This window comes from Passer domesticus, chromosome 3, assembly GCF_036417665.1.
Source record: "Passer domesticus isolate bPasDom1 chromosome 3, bPasDom1.hap1, whole genome shotgun sequence".
Taxonomy (NCBI): Eukaryota; Metazoa; Chordata; class Aves; order Passeriformes; family Passeridae; genus Passer; species Passer domesticus.
This window is the reverse complement of record NC_087476.1, coordinates 23,072,792-23,092,248: the sequence shown is the minus strand read 5'-3', so window position 1 is coordinate 23,092,248 and position 19,457 is coordinate 23,072,792. Positions and strand designations below refer to the sequence as shown.

Below are 19,457 nucleotides of genomic sequence, written 5' to 3'. Positions count from 1 at the left end.
GGGGCCCGGGGCAGAGCAGCGGGGCCCGGGGCAGAGCAGCGGGGCCCGGGGCCGGGCAGCGGGGCCGGCTCCTGCCCGCCGTGGGCAGCAGATGGTGCTAGATGAGAAGTGAAGGTGCCGCTCAGGAAGCCTCCCGTCAGCTCAAAGTCAGGATTAAACACTCGGCGGTTTCCGTGTTTGTTTCCTTACTTGCTGGGATCTTTGGGGTAGGAACGGTGAAAGTTGAGGTGGGTGAACATTACGGTGGTAAGGTGAGAGATAAAACGTCAGTCGTTTCCTAAGCAGGGTTTCTGTGGCGATAGAAGGTCGCACGAATCAGCAGGGCAAGGCCGTCTTTCTCAGTGGGAGAGAAAAGAAGATGCAGGCATAGCACAAAACGGTACTGCTTCAGAGCAGATTGGTTTGAGAGAGCACTGTCAGCTTGTATGTCAGTGACTGTGTGTCTGGCATGACTGAAAGCCTTGTGTCTTCAGATTAATTTGAAGAATATATGAAGGTAAGACCTCTCAGCTGAGTGAGGAGTAGTTTGTATTTTAATTAGCCAGCTGTAGGAAAATAACAAAATGTCTTTTTGCTGAAATCTTACTGATTATATTATTATATTATATGAAGCAATGTACATTAATAGTATTCACTTTCTTTATGGTTTAGAAGTAAAATTTCAAGAATTCCCTCAAAACCAGCGATCCCAATTGCTGTACAGTGGCACAACTCTAGAAAAGAAAGAAAACAGTCTGTATTAGTTTTGGTTTTGGGTTGCCTTGTGGTTTTGTTTCTTTTTTCATCCTCTCCAAACTTGACACCATGTCTGGAACACTTACTTATCCTTGGCAATAAAATTTGGGATCAAATGCGCAAAAAACTAGCTTGGTAAGAGATTTCCTTATATTATTTTACCTATAAAAACATTTATCACCTGTAAAATCAATCTTTATATGGGCACTGAAGGATAAAATGAAAAGAAGCTTCTTCTTCATGAAGTTAATTATCTCCTGAAGCTTTGTAGCTTTCTGATGCTACAATACACAATTAAATTATTCAGAATTGACAGTGTTTAGTGAAAACAGGAGTACTGATAATCTGTGGCAGCAGCTGCTTTAGAAAATATAGCACACATTGAAATAAGATAAATTTTGTGTGTGCTTTCCTTGAAGTTGGCTGTGTCAGTACTTGCAGAAACAAACAGATAATATTGAATGCAGGTATAATATGTTTTAAAACCGTAATGCATGAAACATTAGACTTCTAGAATGCAGTACTTTCTGCATCACCTGTAATATAGTAGCTGTTATCCTGAACTAAAATGTGACTTGACATTGGCAGAACAAGTTGCTCTCAGACTGTAATAAGGTCATGACTGGATGCAATTCTACATAGACACCAGTTCTATAATGCCTAATAGTTATATATACTGTCTAAATGCACAGTTCTGTGCAACCTACATTTCAGGGCCACATCTGAAAAAGGTTTTATAATATTCTTCTCAGTGGAAAAAGTGTGTTTCTAAAATTTGGTAAGGCACCCTTGAAGTAGGATGTGCAAGAGATTGCACTGAGCTGAGAATCCGCTTTGTTAATATAAAAAATTATAATAATGGGCAGAACAAATCTTAAGTGTGTGATTTATGGTCTTTTAAAAGGATTCTTGACCTTTTTTAGAAGAGCCTAAGAGGCTTTATAGTCTGCCCTGCTTTGGTAGACTTATTTCATCTTTCTACTTGCTTCTTCAGCAGTGTCTTACAACATCCTACTTGTTTACTTGGGGGAGATGATGGGAAGATATTTTTGCTTAAATACTTTTTAAATGTATCAGAATTTGTGGAGGAAAATGTAAACACATCAGTGAACAGTTTTTTTTCCAAAGCATTTCCTTAATTTTTTTAATCTCTGATAAAACATTAAAATGACAAGTACATTTGCACAGCCCTTCTCAAAATCATTTCAGCAATCATTCCTCAGAAAAGGAAGCTGTGCTTATAAGGGGGAGAGGGAGGAGGGAATGCAAGTCATAGCTATAAAATTGATATTCTTTACATGCTGACTTATTATGACTGCAGTCTGCATTACATGGTATTTTTGTGGGCAAGATACTACTCTATTAGTCCTGCATAATGCCAAATGTAATAACACTCAGAATTGCTTAATGGAAAGATTCCTTACCAAACTGTGCTTTACAAATGGTTACATTACATGTAAAGAATTGTAGAGGAGAGAGATAGATGAGAAAGAGGGAATGTGACATTTGCTTTTATCTTCCAAGATAAACTGATTAGTTGATTCCTAATATGTTGTCTGAATAACAAAAAGTGTAAGCTTGGCTACAGTGCAGGTAAATAGAAATAATTTCACATCACAGAGTCTGTGGGTTTTATGTGTGGAAAAAAAAAAAAAGAAATAAATCTTCCCCAAATTTTGCCTTAGATTAAATAGCTGTAGGCCTGACTGTTGCCTTGAAGATTGAAAACTAGATTATGATCAGACTCTAGGGCACATATGACAATGTCTTATGTAATGTCTTAATAACTCCTTGGAAAAACGATGTAATAGTAGTCATGTCATTTCTTGGGTCTGCTGTAAAGATAAGTTGTTTGACTGAATTCTTTTTGAGTAGATTGAAGGTTTATGCCAGGTATAATTTTCAGTGTTAGATGATTTAGCTGGTTGTTGTACTTTAATTTTAATAGAGGCCGTATGGTTCATCTTTAATGTCTGAACTGGGTGTGACAAATTCAGTGAGGAATGCTTGAAAAAAGTGAAGATCAAATGCCTTGTTAAATAATACAATAGGAAGAAACAGCTGCAGCTAAGAAGTGCCTTACCCACTGGCAGTTCTAGGTGGAACAGCAATTGTAATTTTGGTGGTTTTTAGCTAGGAAAAAACTCTAGTTTGTTTCTTTAACACTTCACAGACCCTAGAGCTGTCCCTGTTCAGTGTTTCTTTTGAGTTTACTGATCACATTGAGTAACCTTCTATTCCTTATCACTATTCCAACTTCTGAATATCTAAAAGGGGCCCTTGCAAAATTTAGAATGTTGACTCAGTAAACTTGCCTGAAGGACCAATCACTTTTTCATTTCGCCAAGTGTTGGTGTTACATGAAGAATGAAGGTCTCCTTGTATTGAGGAATTCTCTGTCTGTTATGCTGCCCTGAAAATTTTCAAATAAATGTAAAACAGCAGTGCTGTCACCGTGTTATCTTGCACCAGCCTACAGTTTCAAGTTCTTAGACTTGATAGGCACAAGGGAGAAACCCCAGGCAATCTTTACTTTATGAAGTAAAAAACCTGGATTTTCTTCTTGCTCTTATTGCAAGTTACTAAGAGAATGCCTGCCAAAGTAATTTGAAAATCTTGTGCAGTTTTCTGCAAGGGAAAGTTTTTCTACATTGTTTCACACAGAAAAATCTGCTGTAGTAAGGATATCTGTTAAATTGCAGAATTCGGAAATACTTTCTGGGCTTGAAACCAAAGGCTTCAAACCAATTTAGTGTTGAAATGTATGGCAGAATCATCTTACTCACCTTGGAACTGTATATTTGGACCAAATCCTTTCTCTGAACAACTCTGAAATCAGAGCTAGGGTTGTATACACAGCACTTACATTCAGTTATTTTGGTGTAGCCTAAGATGATTTACATTTCAGAGCAAGCAAATGCTAGCAGGTGTTACATCTACATGAAGTACCCTGGTGAAAGATGGTGTTGTACCTCTGAAAGACTGATGAATTGTCCACAGCATTCCTCTGAGCTAGCAAAATTGTGCCTTTTGCTGGAGAGGAACAATGTGCAGAAATATCTGAAGTGTATTCAACATCCAAAGTAAATTCTCTATTCCAGCTGCCACACGACTATTTCTCCTGCTACTGCTGAAGATAAACTAGCAACACATTAGGAGTCTGTGGATGTACTCTTAGGATTGACTTTTGCCATGAGTCCCCAGTAGAAAGAAAGAAAATATCCAAGGTTCTTTGATTCTTGTTCCCCTATCTAATTCTAGAATTTGTCTTCCTTCTGTCCTTTATCACATCTTTTCAATGTGGAAGTATATATTTTCTTCTGTTCTTTCTGCAACGGTTTTGATAATGAGATTGCCCTGCAAATCTGAATGTACTTTTAATCAGGTGCAATATTATTTTTATCCTCCTCTTAAAAGTTGACTCTGTATGAATTCTGCCTACATTCTTCCAGAATTCTTCAGCTGCTTGTAGAACATGTTGACCTATTTATAAACCAATAAAACTCAAAAAGAAAAATGCTTAACACATAATGAAATGACTCAAACTGTCCTTTTACTTTTCTCAGTTGTGCATATATTTGTTCCCCTTTAAGCATAAAACTTCTACACATTGATCTTTCAGATGGCTATAGATTTGAAAGATTCAGAGATTAGAAAATCAAATTGATTCAATCCAAAGTGTTAGCAGAATAAATATGGTTTAGGTTTAACACCAAGTGAGCCTCTCGGGATTCCTTCTTATAAACATTCATAGAAAAGAATTTGGATCCTTTTATTAATAATTTTTCTAACTGAGACCTCAGATCCAGCAAATCTGTAAATGCAAATCTAATTCAAGAATGATAAACTTAAGTATATTCTAAGTTTGAGGAATCTTTGTGCAATTCCACGCTGGTTATGGGATATCCACTTGGTAGATCAGTTTCTAGGATATATGAAAAATAATATTTATTTGCAGAAAACTGTTTTAATGGATTTTTTTTCTTTCCCCTTTTTTGTTTTAAACCAAATACTCACAAAAGGAATAAAGGAAAAAATACACTTCCACCTTTAACACATATGGCAACTGAACCTGAGATTTTCATGGTGTCAGAAAAGACATTTAAATTTCTCTGGAAAGGCTGGACTCTCTGCTTCAGACTTATGATCTAATCTGGATATATAAATGATGGGAAAAAACACAGTGTTGTGCTACTCTGCACAGTTAATGAGGGCTAGGGAAACATGCCTCTTATTTGTAACCTGGGATTACTAGTCTTGTTGATGTTAATACACCAGTTACAATCAAGCTAACAGTCATAGTCAAAATGAGCTATTTATTACCAAAAGAGCCTGATTAATAATAGAACATTTTTTCTTTCCAAGTAAACAAAAGGTTCAGCTATCCATGAGATGCTGTCTTGTCTCACTGGCTATTGTAAACTAAGTGCTGCTTTTCAAAATTCAGTAACTTTACTGTTTTCTCACTCACTATACATAAGTATATAAAAATAGCCCAAAGTACATCCGTTTATTTAATAGTGTTTTAAATCCCAGGTTCTTCACTAGGAGGTTTATGATGTTGATAATGGAGTTTTCTTCCTCTGTTCTTGGGTTTTGGTTGTTTTTTTTTTGTCCATGGGTGTTTTTGTTGTTGTTGTTGGTTTTTTGTTTGTTTGTTTGTTTGTTGGTTTGTTTTTTAAATGGTGTTATTGGCCTATGGTTCTTTGGGTTTATCCCCAAATTTTTATTTTATTATCTCTCAAGATGCATTTATAGTAATCAGTAACTGATGCTTAATTATGTGTTTAAACTCACTTGGTCCCTAGAATAAACCTGTACCTTCAAGGTCTTTGCTATCAGCCTGTGCTTGCGTGTCAGTGCACAACTTTATCATTCCAAGGCTGCAAATAGTTCTGCACAGAATAACTACTACTGCTTGTTGTTGGTTAAGAATGTATCACATTTATAATGTTTGTAGTTATTGTACCACATGATTACACTAAAGAAAAAAGCAAATTAGGCAGTAGTCACAGATAATTCTTTTACAACTATATGTCTTAAAGCAAAACCAAGCTAAAACAAGAAAAAACTTATATAATATGAAGTGTCCTGAGACCTCTGGTATTAAGTTAATGCAAATCTTTTTGCCTATTACAGCTAATGGCAATACCATGTTTTTTGGGCTGCAGTATCACAGACTCACAGAATTTGCCAAGTTGGAGGGGACCCACAAGGATCATCAAGTCCCCTTTAGCCCTGCAAAGAGAGCCCCAAGAGTCACACTATGTTCTCAAGAGCATTGTCCAAACACTTCTTGAACTCTGTCAGGCTGGTGCTGTGACCTCTGCCCTGGGGAGCTGTTCCAGTGCCCAGCCACCCTCTGGGTGAAGAATCTTTTTCTAATATCCAACCTAAACCTCCCCTGACACAACTTCAGGCCATTCCCTCGGGTCCTGTCACTGATCATCACAGGGCAAAGATCAGTGTCTGCCTCTCCTCCTCCCCTCACAAGAAGCTGCACCTACGATGAGGTCTCCCCTCAGTCTCCTCCAGGCTGAACAGAACGAGTGACCTCAGCTGCTCCTCATAAAGTTTCTCCTCAAGGCCCTTCACCATTGTCCTCCTTTGGATAATAATTAGCTCTCTAATAGTTTAATGTCCTTTTTTTATTTCAGTGCCCAAAACTGCCCCCAAGGCTCAAGGTGAAGCCACCCCAGTGCAGAGCAGAGAAGGACAATCCCCTCCCTTGCCTGTCTGGCGATGCTGGGTCTGATGCCTCCCAGGACAGGGTTGGCCTTCCTGGCTACCAGGGCACTGCTGACTCAGACTCAACTTTCAATCAGCCAGGATCCCCAGGTCACCTTCTGTGGCACTGCTTTCCAGAATCTCATTCCCTAGTCTATCCATACATCCAGGGTTAGCATGTTCCAAGTGCAGAATACAGCACTTTCCCTTGTTGAACTTCATATGGCTGGTGGTTGCCTAGCCCTCTAATTTTTTTTTGCACTCTCTCCAGCTCCTCCCAGTTCTCTTTCATGTGCCAGCTTTCTCAGTATCCCTTCCAGTCCTGCCTCCAGGTCATTTCCAAAGATGTGGAAGAGCACAAGGCCTAAGATGAAGCCCTGTGGAACCTCACTAGTGAGAAGTCACCAGTCTGATGTCACCCCAGTCACTGTCACCCTTTGTACCCAAACCAGTTGCTCACCCATCACATTATGTATTTATCCAGCTGAGTGCAGGACATTTTGTCTGGAAGGATACTAAGAGAGTATCAAGAGCTTTGCTGAAATCCAAAAAGATCTCATCAAGGGGCTTCCCTTGATCTACAAGGTGGGTTACCTTGTCTTAAAAAGAAACCAGTTTTGGTAAGCAGGACTTTCCTCTCATGAAGCCATGCTGGCTGTGACCAGTGACTGTGTTTTTCATTACCCCACAGAATAATATTTTCCATAACTTTACCAGGCACTGAAGTGAGAGTGACAGGCCTGTATTTTCCAGGGTCCTTCTTAGCCCTCTTGAAAATCACAACGCTCTTTGCTAGCTTCCAGTCAGCTGGGACCTCTGTGCATTTCCAAAACTGCAAAAAATCATTGAGAGAGGTTTTGCAATTACATCAGCCAGCTGTTGGGGATTCTTGGATGAATCCTATCAGGCCTCATAGATTTCTAGATCTGTGGACCAGCAGATCCCACACAGTTTCAGGGTTGACTGGAACTTGATCATTCTCATAGTCATGGTCTTCAGTTCAGGGCACTGAGACCCCCTTGCTGCACTCCCCTTGTCCATGTATGTCCCTGTTTGTGAGGTGACCGTCCTCATCCTGTAATGGGCCAATGTTATTTCTACATTGATTTTGCCATTAATATATTTGAAAATGTTCTTTTTATTTTCCCACACATTTTTGGCCATTTTCAACTCTAATATGAGCTTTGGCTGCACAGATTTACTTTACACAAATTACAGTGGCAAGCAGCATCTTGTAGCAGCATCAGTAGTCTATATGGTAACTTGTTGTTAGGTAATATATTTAAGGATGGACAGAAATTATTTTAAGGCATCATGCTACTTTTGTGCATTATTTTATTTATTTTGCACATACAGATCACATTCTTAAAATTTGCAATTCAGCCACTGTGTTTTACTCCAGACTGAAACTTGAAATAGTAGTTTACAAATCAGGATGAAAACTATTATTATTTATTGATTATACACTTCAGTTCATGTTTATTGGCAACTTTTAAGTAAAAGTTTTAAGACACAAATTTTGGATTCAGAAGCAATAAGAATATTCCTATAAGAATGTCTATGTATAAAAATTATTTTAGTATGGAATGGGACTTGTACTTTGGGCTATTTTTATATATCCACATATATATTTAGCATGTGATAAACCAGTAAATTTACTGAGTTTTAAAAAGCAGCACTTATAGTTTATAATAGCTTGTGAGGGAAGACAGTGTCTCATGCACTACTGAATCTTCTGCGCCCTTTCTTGCAATGAAAAGCTTTTACTGAATTATCAGAACATTGGCTTTATTTAGAAAATTTGTTCACATGCTACTTTAATTAGGTAATAATTTAAAGGTACAAAAATTCCTTTAGAATTCATTTCAAAAGAATTGTGTGCTTAACTGTATTTTCATGAAATTACAAAAGATTAAATATGCAAGCCAGAATGATGCGAGTATGCATTTAGATGAGTAGGTGTTGTCAGAAAAATCAATAGAATTCTTGTCCAGGGTAAAATCTTCAGCAGATCAGAATTTTGAAATATTTTATATTTTGTGAACATCACCAACAGCCTCATATCCCATAAGACACCCACTTGACATTTCACCTAGTACCAACACATGCAGAAGGTGAACTGATACAAGCAGAAAGGACACCTTGGTGAGTTTTGTGCTAGTAGGGACTGCAGAGCTATGCCTACTTGTAAAGATAATCCAATGTGAAATGACACCATTTTTTCAAGAAAAGTGTTACCCACATGACAATTATATCAAATACATTGCTAAAAATTACCACAAATTCAAAAGGAGATTGAATTATGGTTGCTATGGAAACTGTAACATGCAGCTTCCTGACTTGATGCGTGCAAAATTTCAGCATTAATATCATGCTGATACATATTTTCACTTTTTTTCTTCACTTGAATAAGTGAAGATGGAGGTTGTGTAAAATAATATATCCATTCAAGTTGTATAGCTCTGTCATGCCATCTAGTATTTTTGTTAGCTGCAGAGTACATGTAGAGGTTTACAGATACTTTACCATATTTATGCTGCAGTGAAAAATTAAATGTTCTAAGCATATGTTTCTTAAAACACAAGGAAGATAATCTACCCACATAGCCTTATTTTATAGAAGGGTCAGTGGATAATCATGGATATATAGAAAAGTACCATACATGGAAAAAAAAGATCTTGGAATAAGCCCAGTAAAAAGGGTAACATTTATTTGCACAAATAGTTATAATCCTTGAGTTAGTTTTATTATCAAGTCTTGTCACTGGGGTTTATGTGCAGCCACTGTAAAGTGTGTACTCTTCCCCAGGTAGTGTATAGCTATGGCCTGTGAGGTGTGAAAACTGTGTCATATAAAAACTGCATGGTGAGAACCAGTCTGCTGAGAATCAGGTCATTTCCCTGTGAAGAAGAGCACAGTAGCATAGCCATGGCTGAGGTGATAGGGTTGAAACAGCTCCAGCACCAGTCACCATTCAGGCCTACATGCAGTGGGCACAGGTAATTTCCACTTCGTCAGCTCTAGCACTGAGCTTTGTGCTGTTATCACTAGGTCCTTACTAGTACCTTATGTAGATAATTTAAAGCTTCTTCAGATTGTCTGTGTTGTATTTTACTAACATGACTGTCTAACATGCCCTGGAGTACTAATGAATTCCAAGCTAATAAAATATTTAGGAAAAATGATACAATTTGAGATTCAATGTAATTATTGTTTTTCAGGATCTCCAGGGCTTTTGTGGCTTGTTGCTGGGAAAGCAGAATACCTTTCTGTGACAAAAAAAAAAAAAAAAAAAAAAAAGAAAAAGTACATCTTGAGAGAATGACTGAAAATGGGAATGGAGCAGGATGGGGAACTACAAAATTACATTTCTTATTGTGACTGTATATGGAAGCACAGTACTGGAGCTCCCAAGACAGAAGTTGATAAATGTTTCAAGCGTGGAGTAGGGTTGATTGAATGAGCAGTTTCCAATTGTGCTGTCTTGGTAGTAATGTTTTTGTATGATATAGTATAGACAGAGGTCTCTATCATATTTAATCACTTTGTATGACCTTGGTGAGAGCAATGTTACACAACAGTACTTTAAAAAAGTGTGTCTGGTTATAGTCTATAGAGTGGGGTTTAATAGATCTGGCTTTACTTCTTCACTTTACTCCTTCATTAACATTTACCTATCCAAGTAAGTCTCAGTGTTAGTCACCTCTGCAAGTAGAAGCTGGCATGTAAAAGCTGCTTTAATACCTGTCAAAGTTACTAAAAAGTAACTTCTGAATGTTCAATCTGTAATAGGACAACATGAAAGCTACATAGAGAAACCTCATTTTTTACTTTTGTGACATGTCATTTCATCAGCATATAGATTTTCTTTTAGAGCAAACTTGTAAAATAATGATCTTGTTTAATAAAAAATGAAACAATGTTAGGACAATATTTTTGGAAATGTTCAGAGATCTTCGGTTTGGCTGATTGTTGGTGGTATTTTGAAATCTCTTTTATTCTTGTCTATATTATCATATATAGTTATATTTATGCAACATCTGGCATTTCTTTGTAGCTTTTACTTTTTGAAGTAAGTTCAGGATAATTGTATTTTATAAGCAGGTTTTTTTTTCCTGGGCCTCAAGATAGTGTGTTTTATGAATCATATGTAAATTCTAGCATGTAATCTGACCTAAAATAATTTATTGTTCCTACTAGGTTACAAATGGATATTGCAAAGTATAAAATTCAGAATTATATATTTTTTTTTAATATTAGTTGTACACGCTTGATTGATATTTATAGTTTTATTGCTAATTCTTTTAGAATGCTAGGGTCATTGATATGCCAAAAAAAAAAAAAAGTATATTTAGTCTGATAAAACTTCTGGTAAGGGAACAAAAGAGTTATTTATAAGATGGCTTTACATTAATTCTTGTGTATGTTCAGCTTTTTTTTGAGGTGTCAGTCATCAACCAGTAAAGTGCAGTAATGGCAGAAGTCATCATCTCATTCCTAAAATATTGTAGAGTTTAAAGTAAACAGTTTGCAAATAAGTTTCAGGCTATTAGTTGTTCAATTGTTTCTTTAATATTTTTAATAAGCAACTTTTATATTAGTAAGGTGTGTATGTCAGTAAATGATGGTCAAGGGCATGATTTGATCCTAATTTTCAGTGGCTGACTGCATTTATAGTCAAAAGGTGGTGGTGTCACCTGTAACTCCTGCTAGCTATAATTTATCTCTTGGCTTCAGAGAGCAGTGAAATTGCTGTGATATATGCTTAGGTACCAAATAAATATATGTGATTACATGTACCTCCAAGGCTAAATCTCACCTTTTTTTTAATTATTATTTGTCAAAAGGCAGTAAAGTCAGCAGCAACAAAGTTTTCTCTCAAATCTGTGAGAAGTATGAGCAAAACTTGTATGTAAGCAAAATCTTTCAAATATTTCCCTTTTCCCTGCAGTGAGAGGCAGGAAAGAGGCAGGAAAGATTCTGTTGCTTGATCACAGCTACTAAATACAAACATCATCTCTCTTCCATCAGGTGTAAAATTATTGTGGGTCCCTTTCAACTGTCCTCTCCTCTCCAAAATTAATGAAATGAAAACATCGTGAAATGAAGGGATGTTTATAGAAAATGAACTTAATAGAAATACTTAAAATTAAGGATTTATTAATGTGTTTTTCAAATTTTTAATGAGATAGTCAAATATATGAAACATCATGTAGGATGTGCACTATGTCCGAGGAATCTCATCAAGTAGTAACCCTAAATCACTGTAGCATCACTGAATCTCATTTGTACTGTTTGCAGGCTCAGATGCTCAGCAATTGCTAAGAAGTTGAGACACAGCATAAAGTCTTCATGGAAGTTCTGTGCCTTATTCATCTCCTCCTTTGTCTTACAAAAATACTTTCCCTCCTCCACAGAATTTATGTCAGTTTGCCTGATTATTTGTAGCAGTGACTGTAAAGTCCTTGTGCAGCCATTTGCTTCCACTGGCTGCCTGTTCTTTTCAGATGAAGATTAAGATTGTGTTACAGTTTTCAAACATGCACAAATAATTTTTAGTTAAGTACTGTATAGTTGCTGTCTTCAAATAATTATTCTAATGCTGAGAGGCAAGGCGAAAGGTGTTCCCACACCTAATTGCCATAATTCTCCTTCCCCACAAGCTAGCTGAAGTATTTCTCATTTTTGTTGTATTAATATTTCTCTTTTTTTGTTGTATTGGTACAAGAGGATTGACTAAAAAGCCATTGAGGAATTCTGTCATAGCTTGAATCACTGCAGCACAATGCCATCATGTTGACTTTCTGATTGCCTCCTGTGTACTCTTACGTATAGGTTATGCAAGGAAGAATTAAATGACATGGCAGAATGCATTTCCTGCTGTGTAGTAGCTCCACCGATTCTGCTAAGAATCTCATGAGAAACAGAGCCAACTTCTGCGGCCTCATTTGTTCCCTGCAGTTTGAGATACGTGTTTTTGAAAAAGGAGAGGTTGGAGAAACATCAAGTTCCTTTTTAAACAGATTTCACAAAAGCTCAATTAAATGGTGATTTGATCTTATGCAGCACAAATATTATTTGCCTGGCAGAAGTAGCAGTGAGACTTCAGATTGAGTAGCACTTTCCTGTAGTTGTCTGGACATGTTTCATAGGCATATGTACTGCGAAAGACTTGAGTTTTTACTTTCATCATTACAAAAGGCATATATAAGCATTTAACTGAGAACTGGAGCTTTAGACTTAAAGTAGTCTAAGGGTCTGACTTTAAGTCTAGAAATCACTATCCAACTCCTGTTAGATTTAGGATTAAACTCATAACAGAGTACAGGTATTATGCTGCTTAAAGAGGCACAGATAGGTTTTATCCTTTTAGATCCAGTGGTAGTTTGTTCCAAGTGCCTATTCAAGTCAAAGCATGATTTTTACTATTGCTATGAAGAACGCAGGTCTCTTGAAAATTTATCCTTCAATTCATTGTTTAGAAAATGAAATGGCCATTATGTATCAGAATACTGGGAAGATTACTGTGAACTAACTGCTGGCATGTTCAGGACATGAAGGCACATCCTCAAAGTTTAAAGAAAAGCAAGCTGATTATACGAGTTTCCTATGCCTCTTTTTCAGCTTTTCATAACTTGATATTTCAGACCCCATACAGTTCTCATGCTGATATCATAAACTGAGCAGTTTGGTATGACATAATTCCAGCCTCTTTGAATTAGTGATGGCAGTTAGATTACCATTATTGATAGTGCCTGCAGGCAGGGAACCATTAGGGTGTCATAAACCTAGCAACCTTGTATGATGTAATGCTAATATTTTAAATTTAGTTGTTACAGTTAGGTTGCATCTCAAGGGTTCCTACTCTAGTACCTGGTTGTGTGAGAGGATAGGATGCAACTTTTCTAAGAACTTTTAAACCCTGTATTTCATAAAACATTTGATTAATATTTTCCAGTAGCATACATGGCAGAAATATTTTCCATTTGCTGTTTTTAAGTAGAACATGACAAGTAATATAAGAGCATCTTTTCAGCAGCTTTCATGGCTTTCAGTATTATTTAGAATGTATGATTGATAACTGGATAAACTAGGGATCAAACCAGATAGAATAAACTTAGCGTTTTGAAAAAAGTGTAGCTAAAAGTTTTGACAACGGTCAGTATACAGATGATTGTGACTGTTTTCTTACAGCTTTCTCCACATTTTGGCATTTAATGTATATAAAGAAACTTTAATAGGAGGCTAAATCTAAATACTTGGGATAAAAAATTTAATTTGCTTACTAATTTTAAATTTTAAGACTGTGACTGGGAAGAGTTTTAACATATGCTTGCACAGTGGTCAGAGTGTAAGGAAGTTTAGCAAATTTCTGTTTACCATTGATATTCTGCATGTCATGGGAGCAGTAAGTCAGGACTATTGGCATAGGTATGAATGCCCATTCACCAAAGGATATGGTTTTGATGTATTAGCTAGCTAAAAATGCAGAGGAATTTGGCAGAATCCTTCAAAGGAACACAAATAAAAATGCAGAGAGGAATTTGGCAGAATTCTTCAAAGGAATACCATTTTTAAAATTATTATTTAACTTTTTTCCAAAGAACATCAACAATTCTTTGGACTCTTAAATTATAACAAAATTTAAATTTCTCCACAGCAAGTCCAGCATTGCTTCTCAATATCTGAAAATGCCACTCTTTGCTGTGGTGTAGGCTTTAATTCAGCTTGTAGGTACATAAATCTCCCCTGCTGATTTTGAACAGCAGGTTTGGAAACACATTTCTCTGAGAATGTTTGGAGTGTGTAGATTACAGATAGTGGCATACCTAGCTAAAGAGATAAAGAAATCATATATCATACTGAAGTATATCCCTTTGAGAGCAACCAGGATGCTTTGTGGCTGAATTTAGTATTGGGACTCACATGTATAAACAGACAAGGGACAATACTACAGTAAGTTAAACCAGATAATGTATCCTCAAAATCAACTTGTTTAAACAATTACACTGTAAAAAAGGGAATCCAGCAAGCGGGGCACATAGAATTTGGTTTTCTCAGGAACAAAGCTTGAAAGTCACAGTTCAGTCAAATGACATGCAAAGATCCAGTTGCAGCTAGCTCTGTGAGGACTGTAGAAGGGTGCAGACCAACCAGCCAGAAAACCAGCAGGTATCAAAGCTCATAAGTAAACCACACAGTGAACAGCATTAGAGATATTAGCCAGTCTAGTGGCAGTGGTCACTAGGCAAACCATTTAAAGTAACCATGAGAAATTCAGTGTTGCTTTTCAGTGACTCTTCTGGAAATGCTGAGTAGCCAGAATTAAAGAAATTACATAGGAAGGAATAATACAATGCTGACTTTAAAGATCTTATTTGCTTATTTTGTTTTCTTCATTAGCAAGAAACAAAAATTAGGGAAATAAAATGTCTCGTACTGTGTTGTTCACCTGCTACCTATTGATGTTGCTTTCCTGCTGTCTTCTCCATCTGCTTTAAATTAATTTCTGAAATTTGCCCTCCTTAAATAAATTCTTATTAATTTCATAAGGGAAAAAACCAAAAATAAATAGCAAACACAAAGACTTTTAGTTGAATTGCAAACAATTAGAACACAATGGGGAGAGGAGCAAGGGAAGAAAAACACAATACCAGTTATGAATCATCCAAGAAGGTAATAAAATCTGTCAGATCCTGGGATTTATATAAAATTATTAATTTGCCTTTTACAGGGAAAACTGATATTTTAATTAACGAAACTTTTCATTAGTGGTAGCATTAGGATTTTACTTGGTGTAACCAAAATGCTGTCTTAAGATACTAAATAGTAGTCAAAAAATGTAAAAGTATATTAGTCACAAAGACATAAGAAACAGCCTAATTCAGCAATACCCTCTCTTTTATTCACCCACTGTGCTTTTCACCCGTTTGGTTTCCGTAGGAACATAAGATCTATCCATGTCTGCTAATAGAATTCTCATCTCTAACTCTTCATGCTGTTTATACATACACATTCCTTTAGCAGACAGGTAATTTTCTTCCTATTTTGAGCTTATTGAGCCTTAGTATATATATTTTCAATCCAATTCCTCACTTTTTTCACTAAGAAATCTCTTCTGCTCACATTTGTTTCAGTGACTGGATATCATGTGTTTATTCTCCAGGACTTGGTCATAATGGCTTATTGCTGCAGATATACTGTGTTTCTGTGGTTATATAGGTTTCTTTCATTAAAAAAATCCATTAAATTTACTGAAATGAGTGTATTTTTAGAGGCTGAGTTTTGCATCTAAGTTAAGAGAGCTTATCAGAAACTTAACGACAGTTTTTGTCCTGCTTTGGTAGCAGTACAGTACAGCTAAAGTGGAAGTGAATGTAAAAAGGACAGTTATAATTGAAGCACAGATTGCGTACACTATGAAATTATTCTTTTAAGAACTGCAACCTTTGCTGCTATAATATGTCGTAGTAGTAGCATAGCTTTGAAATTAAACATGATGAAATTTACACGCTATGTTAACCTTGCATAAAGGTTAGGAAGGAAGAAATTTCCATGTAAAATGTGTCCGTAATTTTATCTTTGGTGTTCTGACTGAGGCTGCAGGAACGGGTACTTACTTGGTATTTACTTAGCCCAAGTAAAAGGGAGAGCAGGAGGCTTTTGCCAAGCTCTGAATACACCTGCAGGTTGAGTGACTGCTGTGAGGTCTTTTCATTAGCTAATGGGGTGACATTCAGGAGACCACTCACCTTTGGGCGCCTTATTCACTTTCTGTTTAAATATGATAGGCTACTTTTTCTCCATACGTTTCTTGCCATCTCCACTTGCTCTTTTCGGTAGTGTTTTACATAATTGGCCTACAAAATAAAATATTGTTTTCTTATATTTGTGTGTAATTAGAGATACATTAGATTTTCTTGTTCTACAAGCTAGAGTAGTGCTCTACTTTCTGGGCAAGTGACTACTAAGAAATGAATTTATAAAGGTCCACTAGATTTGTGGGGAAGAGTCTTCCAGATTGCAGGAAAATGTTATTTGTTTACTTGCCTTTCTGTTTCTGCAGAACTGAGGAAATATCCAAGAGGCCAAGAATATTTTGACATTCTGACATTCACTTTCATTAATCATATGAAAACATATTCTATTATATTCTATGATTTTGGGGCGTGATTGCTGTCAGGTAAGAAAGAACACTGAAAAAATTGCAAGTGAAGCCTCTGGTTTCTCTGCTACATGTATTGTAAATTTAGAAGACTAAAGAAAACAGATCAGTCATCCATGAACCATACTCCAGAATGCTCTTTGTACACATTGAGTCTTTCAAGAGGGATTTGGGTCTTCTGAAAGTCTACTAACAATACTGTTCTTCAATTTAAGCAGTTGAGTAGACTAAAAGAAGCCAACCATTTTTCAGCAGTTAACAGAAACTCCTACAGGGTAAGAAGTGAGTTTGTAAATGCCTTAAGATTTGGTGCTGGCAAATATGAAGCATTACGTTGTGCCAAGATTATGACCTCAAGATGAGATGACCTGTCAGTCTGATGAAATGTTTGCTTTGAATATAAATGTCATGGTTTGCAATGCAACTTCAGCCTGGGAAGTCCATGCTTTGAACCAGCGATTCTTACATGAGTGCAAGGGAAAAAACAGGTTACTCAGAATTTTCCCTCCTCACTGTTTTATCTCATAGTATGTACTCTAGTAAAATAGAAGACATAACTTGCTGGCCATGGGCTACCTTGATTCATAAGGAGAGGATTATATGTCATGGGGAGCCCAAGTTTGGTCCCTTGAATGCAGAAGACAAGGCAATAATCATGGTCCTGACTGTTGGCAATAATCACACTCCTAACTGGCAGCCCAGGAAGTGTTGGCTGTCTCTGCTGCAAAGGTACACTCTTTGTTATTATTCAGCTTCTTGCTCCCCACAGGTTTAGGTGTTATTTTGTCTCCAGTGTAGCACTCTAAATTTGTCTTTGTTGAACTATATTGTTACTCTGCTTTGTGAGGGATATTTTCAAAAAGGAATTTGTTTAAATTTATAAGAGTTTAAAATGTTTTAGTTTTCATGCAAGTAATTCTGAATTATAGACCTGCCTCATGTTCTTTTCAGTCTCTGTAGCAAGCATTTCCTTACTTGTAAAAACACATGCTTATAGAAGTAACAATTTTTAATATAAGATTTAGAGCTTTTAGGGGTTCAAAATTTCCTATGTCTCTCAAAACTATATGATGTTGATTCAGTATTTATTCAAACTGTTAGAGAAAAATGATTCAATATAACTAATAAATAGATTTTAATGGTTTCTAAAGGGAAGGAAATGATTTAGCTCTTTTTCATTTAGCGATCTAAGGGCATATGTAAATGACACATAGGAATAATGTCTGGGCTACATACTTGCCCTGTGTAAGTTCTAATTCAAGTCCAGTTTAAGCAAGACAGAACAGAGTCACCAAATCAAATACTACTGATTCTTAAAGGGCAAGATAAATTACATGAAATTTGCACAGTCTGTACAACAAATTGAAAGTATGTTCAGCTGGAATTTTCCTCTCTATGTTTGATGGTAGCTGTGTAAGTCACTGTGGCTCCAATCAGAATCACGGGTGGGAACAGGCATCTCCAGAGATGCCTGAGAAAGGTCAGACAAATCGTTTTCCAGGCATGCCTATCTCTGTATTGACTGTACAGAGCCTAAGGTTACCTGCTGAAGATTACCTGCTGAAGTTAAATGAGTCTCTCACACTAATATTTGAAAACACCTGGTAATCCATTTTAAATACTCACACACTAAAAAAAAAGGAAGTGTATTTTTCATCCAGATTACTGTTGCTTTACACTTTCTTGTTTAGTTTATGACATTGTCAAAATTAGGGCACTTTTCATCTAAGAAGTGCCCCTCCATGAAGCTCTGCTTATTATATGATTAACTATAGATGCTATTTTTGAAACATAAATAATATAATCAGATAATAGTGCCAACAAATTGAATCCTAAATAACTATTTAGGATTCTTACTAAGGTGACAGAAACAGAATTTAGAACATAAAATTCAGAAAACTTTATTCAGATTTATGTATTACTTGATTAATTGCTAGATACATCACTATTCTGTATGCACGTATTTGTACCTAAGCCTAACAGCATATACTAATACTCTGCCTGATTCAGGAGTATATTGATACATTTATTGACAAATAATTTTTTTTTCCTTTTTTAAAAAGTTATCTTGCTGCTTGAGTTTTATTCAAACAGGAGCATTCATACAACTGTTCATTTTCTGTTGCTTGTACCCTTACAACACCTCTTTAAAAAATAACGGAATGCACTATATAGGTTCAAAGAGATGGTACTGTTTTTGATTGTAAATAATGACAGCAAATGCAAGAATATTTTGTATTTATTTTTATTAAATAAAGCTTATTTTCAAACAATGTACATACCTGTTTTAATACTTGATTTTGTCAAAGTCTTAGTGCTAGATGTTGCACATGTCTTAAAATTTCTTATTTATGGACTAAGACTATGTTTTGACATGAAAGCTGTAAATGCCTGTTAATTGCAGTAGCGTGTTAACTACCACAATTTTGTTATACTAACATAAAAAATATTGATGCATCTGAGTTAGGATACTGAAGATTTTGGGCAATTATGTCAGTACTGTAGATAAAAAAATATTAACAGAAAGGTACTTATGTTGATATGATATCAAAAACATATTTCAGACATTTTTACACACCTAAAAAAATTGTGCCATGGGCTACTTTTATATTCATTCAAATACAGAGCCAATTTTAGACAGAGTCATATTTATATTCCCATGAACCACCATACAATAGAGAAATTGAAGTATGGTATCTTCCAATGAAATCAGATTAGTAATTTCAGGTATGCATGATTTGTCACTGCCAAATACTGATATACCAAATTAAATCTCTGGAAGTCTGATACTGGTTGAAAACAATAAGAAAAAAAAAGAAGTAAGAAGGTT

General features: G+C 36.1%; 1 protein-coding gene and 1 long non-coding RNA gene across 4 annotated transcripts in view; both read left to right on the top strand.

The window, feature by feature from the left end:
• CSMD1 (CUB and Sushi multiple domains 1) overlaps positions 1–19,457 on the top strand; it is a 1,052,894-nt gene that overhangs the window by 71,172 nt on the left and 962,265 nt on the right. The window lies entirely within an intron of this gene.
• On the top strand, positions 234–18,932 carry LOC135296147 (uncharacterized). The gene is made up of 3 exons (XR_010358203.1): positions 234–496; positions 9,271–9,461; positions 9,684–18,932. It is a non-coding gene; the product is annotated as an uncharacterized LOC135296147 (long non-coding RNA).